Below are 12,517 nucleotides of genomic sequence, written 5' to 3' on the forward strand. Positions count from 1 at the left end.
CTTGCTGCGCATCAGGATGATTTCTTCCTGTGCCTTCAATAAGGCTTCTATAAAATACTGCCAGCTCTCCTGGACTCCTTTCCCCTTCATGTAAGCATCCCAGGGAATTCTGATCATCAGTTCTCCGAGGGAGTCAAAGTCTGCTCTTTTGAAGTCCAGTGTGTATATTTTGCTACTCTCCTTTCTTCCTTTAGTCAGGATCCTGAAATCTACCATTTCAAGGTCACTGCTTCCCAGGTTGTCACTCACCTCTACTTCCCCTACTAGTTCCTCCCTGTTTGTGAGCTGTGGGTCAAGCTGTGCATGGACCCTGGTCGGTTCCTTCAGCACTTGTACCAAGAAGTTATCCCCAACATTCTCCAAAAACTTCCTGGATTGTCTGTGTACTGTTGTATTGGTCCCCCAAAACATGTCAGGGGGATTAAAGTCCCCCACGAGAACCAGGGCCTGCGATCTGGAAGCTTCTCTCAGTTGTCCAAAGAAAGCCTTGTCTACCTCACCCACCTGATCTGGTGGTCTATAGCAGACCCCAACCACAACATCACCCCTGTTGCTTCCACCTCTAAACTTAACCCATATACTCTAAACAGTCTTTTCTTCCGCTAAATACTGGAGCTCTGAGCAATCATACTGCTCTCTTACATACAGTGCAACTCCTCCTCCTTTTCTCACCCATCTGTTCTTTCTGAACAGTTTATACCCTTCCATGAAGTGTTCCAGTCATGCGAGTCATCCCACCAAGTTTCCATTATTCCAGTCAAATCACAGCTTTTCGACTGGGCCAGGGCTTCTAATTCTTCCTGTTTGTTTCCCAGGCTTCTTGCATTTGTGTACAAACACCTTAGATAACCAATTGATCGCCCTACCTTCTCCATCTGAATCAGGGGTCCTCCTTTGTTGCTCATTCCTCCTTGTGATTCTTCCTGGTGTCAGACTACCTCACTTACCTCAGGGCTTTGGTCACCGTCCCCCAGTGAATCTAGTTTAAAGCCCTCCTCATTAGGTTTGCAAGCCTGCCCATGAAGATGCTCTTTCCTCTCTTGGTTAAGTGGATCCCATATCTTCCTAACAATCCTTGTGCCTGGAACAGAGTTCCATGGTTGAAGAAACCAAAGCTTTCTCTCTGACACCACCTGCACAACCACACATTTACTTCCTCAATTCGACGATCCCTATCTGGACCTTTTCCTTCAACCTGAAGGATGGACGAGAACACCACTTGCACTTCAAATTCCTTGATCCTTCTTCCCAGCACTATATAATCTTCTGTGACCCATTCATGGTCATTCTTGGCCGTACTGTTAGTTCCTACATGGAGAAGCAGGAAAGGGTAGTGATCCGAAGGTTTAATCACTTTTGGAAGACTTTTGGTCACATCCTGAATGCGAGCTCCCAGTAAGCAGCACACTTCTTGAGATTGCAAGTCTGGATGGCAGATGGATGGCTCAGTCCCTCTTAGGAGGGAGTCCCCGACCAACACCACCCGCCTTTTCTTTTGGGGGAGGTGGTCGTGGAACCCCCATCCCTAGGACTATGCATCCCATGCCTTCCAGTAGATGGTGTTCCCTTCTGATTTCTTCCCTGAGAGATCCCTGCCAAAAGCATTCTCCACTGCAGTGCCTGTGGAGAGAGCCTGATAGCGGTTACTTATCTCTACAGGTATGGGAGATACCTGAGTTGGCCACCTTCTCCTTCTAGAGGTTACATGCTGCCAGTTCTCTTCCTTACCCTGTACTGTCCTGATTGGCTCTTCAGCCTACTGTGCCTGCAGGATTAAATGCTGTCTTCTATTGAAGATGTCTTCATCCTCTCTGATAGAACATAGGGTCGATACTTGGGCCTCAAGTCCTCTAATTTTTTCTTCCAAAATGGTGACCAGCTTGCACTTAGTGCAGGTGAAATCCCTTCTGTCTTTTGAGAGGAAGACAAACATGGCACATGATGTGCAGGTAACAATAGCAGACCTATCACCATCCATACCTGGCTTCCTTCTCAGAGATTCCTCAGTTGTTATTAAATGCGTCCTTGAAGTGCAGGAATGTATTGAAAAGATTTTAAAGAATGGCGAGTGTATCTCACTCCCTTCCCAACTCCCTCTCCAAACTCCCTGTTAACAGCCCCTGTTATTGCATTCTTTGTTCATTTTTTTCTCTGTAGTTTAGCATAGGAGTTTTGAAGGCCAGAGCTACATGTATGTTAGGAAGAAGTGACATCTCAATATGTCTCTATTCCCCACTTATCTACATTGCTGCAACAACCCTATTGAAAACATCTGAAATTTGGAGGAAATAAAATTTCAACTTTTCTTGCTAATCATGGCTCCAACCTAGCAACTTGGGTAGATTCTTGCATTGATGAAGAACAAGCTACAATGTCAGGAGCTATTATTGTATCTTAGGTTTGAATTTTTCCTGAAAACCTGATAATGAAGCTTACAGAATTGCCTGTTTTTACAAGTCAAATCCACAGAGTTATGCAATGATGTACAATAATGATGTTTATACAGATGAATTCCAAATAATCTGTCCATGTAAAGTGCATTTTCTCCATTCAATACAGTCTCACAGTGCACACTTACATGAGATTCATCACAATGTATCATCCTTAAATTTTACCCATGATTGGTCTAATACTCATCAGGAAAAAACTGTTAAAATTAATCTCACTGTCCAAGTTGTTCAGGAAGAAAGAATAATCTAAAAAGTAGCTAAATTTTAAGGTTTTTAGAATTCCACTTTGCATTTTTGTAACACCTTTCACCAAAGGATCTCTAGAATGTTTTCCAAACAGTGACAAACTCAAGTTCACAACAGCCGAGTGAGGTGAGATTTGGAGAGCGATGATTATAGTTTTTCAGAAAGATTTTATATATCATAGCTCTACTGCATGATGCCAAATTAGTTAGGGTTTCAAACAACCCTACTTGTTAGATACGTCATGGTGAGAGGAAACAGAAAACAATTCATAGTGATCTTGCCAATGCAAAGAAGCATTTAACCATATTCCTCACACTGCACTCATTGGTAATTCCACTGAAGTCAGTAGGCCTATATCAGAAGGTTAAGCTGCTTCTTTAAACAAAAGCAGCACATCAGCCATGTAGCGAGAAGTCTTTTGAGCATGACGGCTGCCATGCTGGACAGTAAACTTTGTGCAATAATGTAAAGGCCTTTCATTTTAAAGGATCCCTATTGGCTTTGACTGTATCTAGTGAACATTTATAGTTGCCTCTTGTGTGAAATATGTGGTACAAGCCAGCTATGATAACACTTAAAGATGACAAGTGAATATTCCCCAACCCCCATGATCTGTTATCTTTTTGATTTCAGCTTCATCTATATGACACACTTTTTTCAGAGCTGTATAGAGTGTATAGAGTGGTAATAAGTAGCACTGGGGGGATACGTCTGCACTGCACACTTACTTCAAAATAAGCTATACTTGGAAGAAATACTTGGAAATAGCTTATTTTGAAATATCATGTCGACCCTACAGGGAAGCTACAAAATTAGTCCAAGGCAGGCTTCCCTAATGTGGACATGTTACCTCGATTTAGAGCCCCGGAGGCACTTGGGAGTAATTACTTTGAATGGTTCTGGGGAGCATCCACACTACAGCTATTCTGAAATAGCTATTTCGGAATAGATATTATGCCTTGTGGAATGAGGTTTACAGAAGTCTGAATAAGCCGTCAGTTATTTCAAATTTATTTTCAAATAAAGGAATTGCTGTGTAGACGCTTGCACTGTTATTTCGGAATAACAGCCATTATTCCAAAATAACGCTGCTGTGTAGACACGTGCTGAGGCACAGCTTAGGTGAGTAAAGATATGCCTATACCTCACCAGAGTACATGCTTTTTTCCACTCTACTCCCAGGTTTACATGCATATTTTTAAACAATGTAATGTCCCACAGCTACCTGAACCCCACTGCCAGAACTTTCTTCTATCACAGACAAAGGCTCCAGCCACAGTGAAAAGATCCAAGAGCTGCCCACAGCCACTGCTTTTCCTCGCAACCTGTCCTCACCAGAGCCTTTCTATGACAAGCATTGCCAGACATGGCAGAGAGGGTGGATGTGGCCTGCTTTTTCATTACAGCATGCAACTACACATGCCTTCCGTGTGGCTACAAGAGGTGTGCAATGTATATGTCGCCTTCATTATTATTAAAATATAGGGACAGGAGCCTTGGCTTACACATTTTCAAGAATATCTAGTGACCATGTGAAATGTCACCAAGGAGCATAATTTTGTAGAACTGTCACTCAGCACTCCTATAATCATTAGCCTTCAAGGAAGTCTCACATACAGAATACTTGGAGTGCAAATATTGAGGCTCCTAGGAGTGATAAGCTGTTTATGCCCTTCTCTTTCTATTTAGGTGTTCAGATATTATGGTGAGTAAATAAATCATAAGGACTAACAAGTGCTCTAGACTTCTTTCAGCTTACTACAGTGATATTGTTGATTTTTAGTCTCCTTTGTACATTGCCAGCTCACAAATACTCTGGGGTGAGACACAGTCTTCTGATGACTGAGTTAATATCCACAAATTGGAATTATTTGATATTACAAGATGTGCTTGAATCAAAATACTTTGAACGAAGGCCATTTGTTTAAATCACTAAATCATCTCACCAGAAATGCAGCAATTGTTGGCTCAATTTGTAGGGAAATGAGAAATCCCATTGGTTTTTCTGATTCATCAAAACTGTTCTGAAACCCAGCATAGCAGATTAAGATAATTGAAAGACGTAAGTGTCTGGGGACTAGGAGCGTTCTACCGTGGCATCTGTGTTTGTCAGATGTAGCAACTGCACTGAAAAGGTGACACCATCATGTCATAGTAATACTTGCAGAATGTGTCATAATGCCACTGTTTGAGCTTCATAATTCCCTTTCTGAATAATTTGTTCCCAGCAATATCCAGGCCTGAAAGATTCTCAGCACGGTTCTCGTTCACTGTCTTCAAGAAAGAATCTGTCACTATTTTAACTCATTACAGTTCACTCAAATTGTATAAAGATATGGAAGGAGATTTTGAAAGGCATCTGATTCCAGTTTAAAGCAAGTGGGAGTTGGGAATCAAACTCCCATTTGTTCCCTTAAAGTTCTCCTCCTTGGTGATATTGAAGATTATATATAGAATCTTCACAGATGTATTTCTGTGCTTTCTTGTTAAAGTGCTGCCATTTTTTTCTCTATTACAAACTGAGCAGGTTGAATAACAGAGCAGGCTGGCTAGCACAAATTTGTATATACAAATACCAAGTTTATTTCTATGCAACAAACAATACAGTGAGTGTTTAGAAAGCCACTGAGTACGAATTAAATTGTTAAAATGTACGAAAGATGGAATTTATTAGTAAGTATGATTACTTAACTTCATCCTAGCACTGTGTTATTTGTTCTATTTAAAATGTTTCTTCCTGTTTGGATTACTAAAATAATCCTTGTGATTTAGGTTACCAACTACATGCCACATATAGTCTGCGTAAGTCATATATTACAAGGATTCACTGACTAGTTTGAGCATATATTAAGAACAATACAAATATCTAATTCGTAATTATTATTCATTCTAGACAGTTCAACCAGCTTTAAAATAACCAGTTGCTATTTGTAGGCAATAACATGCTTGATACTCAGCTTTATCATGGCCCATGGATAAGTGCCCAAATGATCACAAGGACAGGGAGCACAAAGATGTCATTAAGCCATCTTTTCATTACCTAACCTTTCCTGCACCAAGTGCTCCTCAACCCATGACATAATGCAGAATATATCTGATGCCAAGAACATGAAAGGTATGGAGGGCTGGGATGCAGAAAATGTTTGGGTTGCAGCAGGTGTATCTCAGTTTGCCAGTGAGGCAGAACTCATACTTACCCAAAGTGAGCCTTGCCACAGAAAAGGAGAAGCAGCACCATTGTGTTCTCAGAAATAGGACTAGAGTAAAAAGAAAATCAAGATAAGCTCCATCAGCTTCAAGAGAGATTCAAGAAAAAAATTATTAACTTAAGGAAACAGAAAATTAAACCACTCAGCCATCCAGTGAAAGATGATAGGAGCTTGGGTTAACCCGTTACATTTTTTTTCTTTCTCTTTAAGCGGTAAGCCTCAGAAATGGCCATGAAAAAGGATTGTGTTAATTAAGGGTTTATTCCTCTTGTGACTGAGACAAAACAATAGGCCCCAGCTCTGCTTACATTTACATCAGTTTTTCACCATTATAACTCTACAAACTTTAGAGGAATTACTGCTGATTTACTCTGGGCAAGTGAGAACAGAATTAAGCCCATGTACTTTAGAGCAATGGAATTCAATTTACATACATGGATATTCTTGAATTGAAAATGGCCCTTTTAAAATCATTTAGATATAACTGTGAAAAGAATAGTTATACCCTGATGTAGTCCACTTGGAGTGTGGCTCCATCTCTCCTGGGTCTGTAGACAGCACTCCGGTTCTTTACACACTTGGGCTCTGAATGTGGAGAATCAGCCAGGTGACTGGTGTTGCGAGTATAGTTTGACAAACACACTCAGTTAGCCCACGTTTTGGGTCAGGATGGGACAGCAAACAGTTCAGGAGCTTAGGTCTACACTCAGACTGAGCCTTTAAACAGTCACTAGATACAGGCCATAACTCAGGGCAGAGCAGCAAACAGTCAGGTCTTCTAGTTCTGGCAGAGAGCAAGCACAGGAGTTTTGCAGGTGGGAGATTGCAATCTATGGTTCGGAGCGGTGGCGTGGGGGGCACACTCGCTCCACTTCATCCCATACCAGGGCTGCAACAGTAGAAGACCAGTTTGTCACTGGATCAGCGGGGACCACTGATCCATGCTGTCTCCTTCACTGAACCCTATTTCAGCCAGACCAGGGTCAGCTACCCTGGGTTACTTCCTAACTCCTCTTCTGGGTATACCTGGCTTGGTAGCAGGTTCCCTGAGTCATTGGGGAATGGGGTCTCTGCCAGTTCTTGCAGCTCCTCTGGGTCTAAGCCCTTCAATAGGTCTGGCAGTCCTGACCAGTCCTTCAATTCCATGAGATCTATAGCACTCTTACCTGTTTGGAAGCTTAGTGAAGGCATCTGGTTCCTCTGGCAGCTGGGCTTAGCTCCAACTGAGCTCCTGGGCCTGCCTTTTATATTTCCTGCCCTGCCCCATGACTTCTGGTAAGATGCTGGGGTGGGGCAGGGCTCTGCCCATTAGGGATCAGAGAAGGGTTTCTCCCCCTACAGATCTGTGGACAGCTATTCTGCCTCACTGCACCTGGGATTTCATTGGTTGACAATGCTACGCTTTGGAGAGGTCTACACTTTGGAAGATTGGATTAAGGTATGCAACTCAAGCTATGTAGGATACCTAGCTGGAGTTGGCTTACCTTAAGCACAGCTTGGCACTGACCCCACTGCGGGAACCAATGGGAACAAACACTCCCATCGACTTCCCTTACTCGTTGCAACTGTGAGGAATACAGCCACTGGCCTGAACTGCTCTGAGTGTTTGTCTGATGGGTCTATACTAGACCTGCTATATTGAATGCCAGAATGTTGATCTCTGGCACGTCGAGTGAAGACGTGCCCTTAGATTAGAGACAGAAACAAAAATGTGCTCATTTAATCAAGTTTGTAGGAAGAACTTCTTCAAATGTGACCAAGGGTTGGAAGTGGGGGAAGAGAGAAAGAATACACTATTGAGCCAGGTTTAATGGCCAAGGCAAAAAAAAAAATCTCATTTTTGTGACAAAGTCTTTAACAAGACTAGACAGTGAAGTATTATTTTCATGACAGTCATTGTGGGAAGAGTAGGAAATGGAATAAACACCATGTTATATTTTCATGAAAATGTCCAGTTTGTTATCTGATGGCCCTCTATGGATCTCTCTTGCGGTAATTTATACAGCTACATCTTCAATAGATAAGCTATAGCATCCCCAGTGCAGCAGCAGAGAAGAAAATCTTCATGTCAGATACAGTTCACCTGTCCCTTCCAGCGATTTTTTCTCTTCACCATAAAAATACAGTAATTTACTGTTAGAGTTCTTTTTTTTTTTAAATTTAAGTTGAAGAAAAATGAGAAAATCAAGACACCTGCCATTCTCTGCACTTTCTCCACCAGCCCAAAAGTCAGGATTTTTTTGTCAGCACAAGGTGAAAAACTAAAGATGGCTTCTTAATGCCAGATTCTTACACTGAGTGGCACTTTAGCTTCAGTAGGGCTGCTTTCAGATTAAGGTGTATGCATAAAGCTAACGAGGATATGGCCCTTCATCTCACTATTCTTCTTTGACCCATCTAAAACATGGCACCTTCAAATCCTTTTACTTCTCTCATCTGTTAAATAAGTCCACACTAATTGCAGCTTCTCCATGAACAAGAAAAACGTTTCACTTTGGCCCCCATTCAACAAACCATGTAAGTGCATACTTAACTTTAGCCATACTTAACTTGTAGTAGTGCCACTGCAGGCAATAAGTCTACTCACATGCTTAAGTGCTTTGGTAGCTGTGCTTCAGACAGGCCCAATTCAGTAAATCACATGTAAACACAACTGAGGAAACAAGGGCCACTTAACGTTCTACTCAAAAAGTCCTCAACACCATTAACTACAGGAGATATTTCTTGCTGATAGTATCAGCTATCTGGTCTTTTCCTTATGCCAACCACTAGAGTGCAGTATCACACACACACAGGCAATATGTTATAGTTTAATCATTTGGCAAAAATCTACTGCATCTTTCTACAAGTCATGAAATCATCTTTGGTCCCAAATTTTATCCCTCTCTCCCAGTAGTCTTGCAGACATGCCCAGCATGTGTGCGAACGCTACTTCTGAAATCTCAAACTGTGCAGAGGACAGAATTCTGTTTCATGAAAGATGTTAGAGTTTAGCTTTGGTCTGACTAGAAACAGAGTAGGGTGACTGAAAGGCTGTAAAAAGCAGTTTTGAGTTTATTATGCATTATAAATGAAAAAAATGCTTCTCAAAATGAAACATTGAAATGTTTTTTTTTTCAAAATCCTTAAATAAGAACAGAATATGTTTTTAAATATGTAGCATATGTAATGCTTTTACCAGGTAGTGCCGGCAGTAGCCAGGGCCGGGTTCAATATCTAGGGGTTCCTTTTCATCCATGCCACACAGAACTGGCTTGATCACCCACCCAATAACCTGAGAAATTCACACACATACACCAGTGCCTCTAAGAGGCAATGCTTCCCCACTCACCAGCGCAGAGTCTGAGCATAGAAAAGAAACGTTTAATGAAAAAGGGAGGGAAGTAACATGGCATTAACTTGGGAAAGCATCACAAACAGGGCTCAAAACCAAACTATAAGTAAACATCCCGGCTCAAGCAGATTGAACAATGACCTTTGCCTCTCAGGCTCACAAGTCCAGCAATGTAAGTGTCCCATTCACATACCCAACCCTTCTCTGCACCCCACTCACAATTGCAGTCTTTGGTCAGGGCAGACCAGAGCTCAGAGGTGATTTGCAGAGCTCACTTTCCACAGTTGGGGAGGTGGGGCTAGGAGGCATCTCACTCACTCCACTGGACACTCACCGCTGCTCCTTCCAGCCACTCCCACTGGCCGCCTGCTCCTGCCAGCTGTTCCTGCCGGCCACTCCCACCAGCCGCCTGCTCCTGCCAGATGCCTTGCTAGCTACCTGCTGCCAATGAGTTTGGATCTGGGCCAAACCTAGTGATTTCAGCTCTCTGTGATCCCAGTTTCTCAGTGATTTCAGCTCTTGACTCACAACAGCGCAGGCCAGCAGAAAAGAAAGAGACTCCTTATGAAGTCTGATTTAGTTCTGTCATTAGAAGGAGGGGTGGGGGAGAAACATGTTGAACTAGTCTTACAGCTCATGCCTGGAGAGCGTGAAGCCTGCTGGTTCAGAGCTGCTTGAGCATGATAGAGCACAAGGAAGGTGATGCCATCTGCACAGTCAGTAACACTGACTGAACAACAGACATACCTGGGTAGGTAGAAAGATGGCACTAGATCTGTTCTCCCACTATCACCCTTACAACCTGGAAAGAACCCAAGTACTATACACTGTAGCCTTTCAGAAGGTGAAGAAGCACCATTGGTGAGAGCACTCCAGGACGGCTCCTGCCGGCAAAGGCTTAATTCTTCCAGACATCATTTCTTGTAAATAATGAACAAGTTTAAAACTAATGATAATCCAGCTATTTATCAGCACAGGTATTTATACACATAGGTGATGTCTACACTTGCAGGCTTCTTATGCAAGAACTTTTTGGGAAAGAGATCTTCTTGCAAAAAGTTCATGCACAGGGGTGAGTCCTCACTGCCATGGATGCTCTTGCACAAGAAAGCTCTGATGGCTATTCACAGAATGGCCATCAGAACACCTGTGCTTTTTCCAACAGGGCTTTCTTGCACAGAAAACCCCTGTTGTCCGTCCACATGCCTTTTTGTGCAAGAGCTTTTGCACAAAAAGGCTTATTCCTCGTAGAAAGAGGAATAACTCCCACCCAACCCCGCTTTCGCTCATCATCTAATAAACCTTCTTGTTAGTCTTTAAAGTGCTACATAGTCCTGTATTTTAATTCAAGGTAAGACATATCTCTGTGGCAATGCAATGTCTAGCAAGCTTAATAAGACTACTAAGGCTGTATTGTTAACTGGCAACACTTATGGCTTGGAGGCATCAAAAGAGGTGCATTGTGTTTTGTTTTGGAACGCTGTACTATCTTCATAGCTCCTGACATCATAGCTGATATTAACAAGGGAGAGAGTGAAGAGATGGCAGGATTGCTTCTTTATCTCTTTATCAGCCAACATTAGAGAAGCTATTTTGTGAGCTGAGCTTCCTGGAAGAGAAATGCTAAAGCTAGTAACTGAGCAATTCTTGGCTCCAGTTATGTAAAGAAACATGTTGTTCTTATTAACCTTGAATCCTTCCTTCTTTGCTCGGTTTTAAATGAAAATATGTTCATCATACTATGTAAAGGCTAATAAGTCAATATATGATCCAATCCTAAGTAATGTATTTCCCTCCGATAAAAAATATCTTGCTGTTAACAGTTCAAGCCACTACCCAGTTTAGAGGAAGCATAGGGTTAAAAGCAATAGTGCAGTGGGTTGAGGATAAAACTACTGTACATCTGCAAATTAAACAGTGTGTTAATTAAGTATCGGGTAAACACATACAAAGCATAGGAAAGCGAGTGGGAGTTATGTTGTTGGAGAAAGACTACAAGCAATGAATATTGAAGAGAAGTAAAAATGAAAAAATGAACTTGATTTTCTCTCTGCTTCATTCAAATTGTTACTTTGATCAGTCAAAAAATGTGGAATAGTAATAGAGATGTAGCCATGTTAATCTGGTCTTGCTGAAACAAAAGACAGGACTATGCAGCACTTTAAAGACAAACAAGATAGTTTATTAGGTGATGAGCTTTTGTGGGCCAGACCCACTTCCTCAGATCAAATTATGGAAGAAAATTGGCATGGCCATATATACGAAAAGGATACAATCAAAAAAAGTGAACATATATAAAATTGACAAATCAGATTTTTGAACAGAGGGGGCATGAGGGGTGGAGGTAGTGTTTTTGAGATAATGATATTAGAGGTGATAATTGCAGAAGCAATTCATAAAGTGTCAAATTTAAGCATGAATGACAGTTCAGAGGCTTCTTTTTCAAGTCATGTTCTTTTACTCCAATTATTGAGTTTCCTCCTGTATATTGTCTTATTCATTCTCTTTCCTTTTGTATCCCAAAGTGGCCTGTGCATTCATGTAACCATTTTTTGAATGGATCCACTTCTCCTGTTCCTTTGTTTTTTTCTACTAACATGTCAAATTCTTTCAATTCTTTATCTAGTTGTTCGTGGTCAGGATCATATCCTTCTTTATGGCTAGGGATATGTTTCACTGATGTGCCACTTACATGATTTCTAATTATGGTCCATACTTCTCTCCACACTGCATGTGTTTCAATGTCTGTATTCCCTTTTAACAGTGTCTTTATACGATACATACTATCTATAACTAATTCCCACGGTTCGTTAGGGTAGCTCTTTTGTGCATGTTGTAATCCTATTCTAACTCCTTCTACTTCTGCTTCTTGGGCATTCACTTTTTCTCCTAACACAATAAAGAATGTATTTTCACATTTGGTACAGTAATATCCTGCCTTTGCTTTTCCCCCTTTCGTGCTCCCATCTGTAAATATCCAGTTTTTCTGTTATTCCTGGTATAGCTTTGGGGGCCTTCCAGGGTACTACATTTTTTCCCAGTTTAATGTTTGCCCAACTTACTAGCCAGCTATAATACAATTTTGCCCAAATATGTTTCTGACTCTGAAAGGTTGGTAGTATTATGTCCATGATTAGCCATGATAAAGCTGACACCTTTGGGTTATGTAAAGTAAGACCTACGCTCATCATTAAAAAGTACCTATCTTTTATTTCATTAAAACCCATAATAGTTTTCCATATTCACCATAATGTCTTTGGGGTCCGTTAAATTGCAAA

General features: G+C 41.4%; 1 protein-coding gene across 2 annotated transcripts in view; it reads right to left on the reverse strand.

Moving 5' to 3' along the window:
* The window catches only part of LOC102444287 (beta-1,3-galactosyltransferase 2-like), a 93,296-nt gene that overhangs the window by 75,091 nt on the left and 5,688 nt on the right, over positions 1-12,517 (reverse strand). For both annotated transcript variants that reach the window (XM_075936730.2, XM_075936729.2), the window contains exon 2: positions 5,894-5,953. The gene's annotated coding sequence lies outside the window, so the exon portion shown is untranslated. The remainder of the gene's footprint in view (positions 1-5,893; positions 5,954-12,517) is intronic.

The sequence above is a fragment of the Pelodiscus sinensis genome, chromosome 9, assembly GCF_052426305.1.
Source record: "Pelodiscus sinensis isolate ZL-2025 chromosome 9, ASM5242630v1, whole genome shotgun sequence".
In the NCBI taxonomy this organism is placed as follows: Eukaryota; Metazoa; Chordata; order Testudines; family Trionychidae; genus Pelodiscus; species Pelodiscus sinensis.